General features: G+C 49.1%; 1 pseudogene; it reads left to right on the forward strand.

Moving 5' to 3' along the window:
* Positions 1 to 863: 863 nt before the first annotated feature.
* Positions 864 to 2,081, forward strand: LOC135672094 (serine carboxypeptidase-like 34; annotated as a pseudogene).
* Positions 2,082 to 3,029: the final 948 nt, after the last annotated feature.

Genomic DNA, 3,029 nt, shown 5'->3' on the forward strand with positions numbered 1-3,029 from the left:
AAGATATTATCACGAGAAAGGGGGAAGAGAAACCGGGGGGAGGAGATCGAGGGTACCCGAGGCCGTTAACCACTACCACTGTTGTCATTGGAAGGCGCCGGGGCCCATAGCTGGGCCACGCGACCCACCGGATTACGATCCGGGTATCGGAAGTACAGGAAAGACCTCTGGGACGGGGGAGCGCAGGGGAAGCGTGGGGGGAGTGAACGGTCGGATCTCAATGCACAGGTTGATGCGTGCAAGGAAACTGCCTCCTTTCCGTTGTGGCTCCCTCCACCAAGCTATAAGCCCCCCGCAAATGCCGTGTCATGTCATGAGTCACCCAATCGACCCGTTCGATGTGCGCTGCATCGGCGAGGCGCGACAACAAATTGACATGTATTAATCCTAACCGGTTTAATTTAACCCAAATCAAACCGGATAATCACGGGTTCGAGTGTAGGAGTACTTCTTTTTGCATGACGGGAAATGAATCAATCACTCGATAGGATGAAGGAGGTGCGATTTCGGGGAAAGGGGGACGATACGAGCGATGCGGGATCACACGAGAGACGCATCCTCACAAGTTGCGTGAATCGGCCTCTGTTATGATACGAGATGAGAAAAAGAATGCTGGAATGAACCACAAGATCGGCGCCCTTTTGATAGGAGAAGAAGAATATAACAATATTCTTCCCCTCAAAACAGAGAATAAGCTCGTCCACGATCCCCTCCGCAACCAAGATTCTTCCACTCATCTCTCACTCTCTCTCTCTCTCTCTCTCTCTATATATATATATATATATATATATATATATATATATATAAGCTATAAGAAAACCTCAAGAAAAGAAGTGCAGTCAAATCAAACACATTCATTAATCATGGCTGCCTTCGCCTCTAAATCTCACGCACTCTGCGTTCTGCTGCTTCTCTCACTTTCTGCCGCCGCCTTGGGCCACTCGAGAAAGGTCCTGTACGAGGAGGAGGAGGAACAGGAACACAAGTTTGATCTCGTCAGCCGGCTTCCCGGGCAGCCGGAGGTGAGCTTCCGGCAGTACTCAGGGTACGTGACGGTCCACGAGTCCCACGGCAGAGCGCTATTCTACTGGTTCTTCGAAGCCACCCAAGACGTGGAGAAGAAGCCCCTCCTTCTGTGGCTTAATGGAGGTGGGGGAGTCTCTTCTGCCGACTGACGGCGTCGTTGCTCGGACTGATATCGATCGCTGTGTTATGTTCGGGGCCTGGTTGTTCTTCCATCGGCAATGGAGCGGTGGAGGAGCTCGGCCCGTTCTTGATGCAGAAGGGTGTTCCGGAGCTCGGGCTCAATGAATATTCCTGGAACAAAGGTAAGCAAGCATGCAACAATAGTTCTTAGTAAGCATGCAGAGATTCAAAGTTTGTTCTTTTCTGTGACACTGCTCCAAATCACCGAGGCAAATTTGCTGTTCCTCGAGTTGCCGTTTGGCGTTGGATTTTCCTACACGAACACAAGTTCCGACTGCGATGGCGCTGGCGACGAACTCACTGGTAAGTCCGATGATTAACCCTGTCATTGATGACAATATAATCTTTGATCTTCTCACTACGTTACGGCAATCGACGCGCATGCTTTTCTCTTGAACTGGTTTAAGAGGTTCCCGCAGTTCAAGTCCCACGAGTTCTACAACGCTGGAGAAAGCTACGCAGGTAGAAAACCGCACCATCTTCTTCTCCTCCTACCGTCGATCCTAACGGTAAAGCTACGCAGGAAGAAAACCGCACCATCTTCTTCTCCTCCTACCGTCGATCCTAACGGTTTTGTTTGATCAGGGCATTATGTTCTACGACTCGCTGAGAACATCTACGAAGCAAACAAGAAGAGCAAGGAGGAAGATCGCATAAACCTTAAAGGATTCATGGTACGAACAATATCTGTATGTGAATCTCGTGTTGCTGGCACTCGAAACCTTTGCAGATGATGGGGTTTTCTTGTCTCGGTTCAGATCGGGAATGCGGCAATCGATGAGGAAGCGGATTCTGCCGGCTTGGTGGATTACGCATGGTCTCATGCAGTTATCTCTGATGGCCTCTATCATCGCATAAGCAGACTTGCAACTTGAGCGTACCAGAAGATGATTCCTGTGATCTTTTGCTGGATATGCTATACGGAAACTACGGTGTCAACGACATCTACGACATATATGCGCCTGTATACCTGTATAAATACTTAAAAACATCATAATGAATGAGGAATATAGTTTCTTCTACAATTTCTATCTTCTATCTTATTTGTTTAATTCTTTACACTGCTGCTTGCCTAGAGCAAGCTCTCTTATCGTTGTCCGACGTTGACGCTGCTGATGAGGGTAATAATTATGATAAGACTTGTGTGACACCTGTTGACGCCCTTGTTGGACTGACACCGCGTGACTGACACGGGTCGTAACGCCAACCGAGGCCCATTAACGACCGATCAGGTTCGACTCCGCACGCTACGCCAATAGCGATGTCAGACGCCATCAGAAGGTACGATCCTATCCCCTGCGGGCAGGCACATCAGGTAACATCGAACTCCCCTATAAATATCCTGGCATTCTAAACAAAAGGGGGAGGCCCACGATCATCGACTAACTTAATCATCAGAGGGGTGCCCGACCCGACCTGTGTGTAGGGACGAAGGCGAGGCGCTTCTCTCCAGGCGCGTTGGCAAGGAACCCCCTCCCGAAGGAATCGGCGACCCGTCATCCGGACCCGAACCAAGCCGCATCGGCCCCGAGGTGATAGAACCCTTGTAGATTCTAAACTTGGGGTTGATCTCTTTAGGGGATCGGCCTCCTTGGAACTCTATAGGGGTTCCTCCCTCCAAGTTGCTGCTCAAAGGCTGCAGAAAAGAGTCATCTATTGCTTAAGAAAAGAGAAGGAATACATGGCTATTTATAGGGCTTCTAAACCCTAACTCATAATAGGACTCCTACTTAAGACTCTTACTTCTAACCAACTCCTAATAGGACTCCTACTCAAGACTCCTATTCCCTTACAACTCCTAATTCTTCTCTAAGAAAAAAACC

This window comes from Musa acuminata, chromosome BXJ1-4, assembly GCF_036884655.1.
Source record: "Musa acuminata AAA Group cultivar baxijiao chromosome BXJ1-4, Cavendish_Baxijiao_AAA, whole genome shotgun sequence".
Taxonomy (NCBI): Eukaryota; Viridiplantae; Streptophyta; class Magnoliopsida; order Zingiberales; family Musaceae; genus Musa; species Musa acuminata.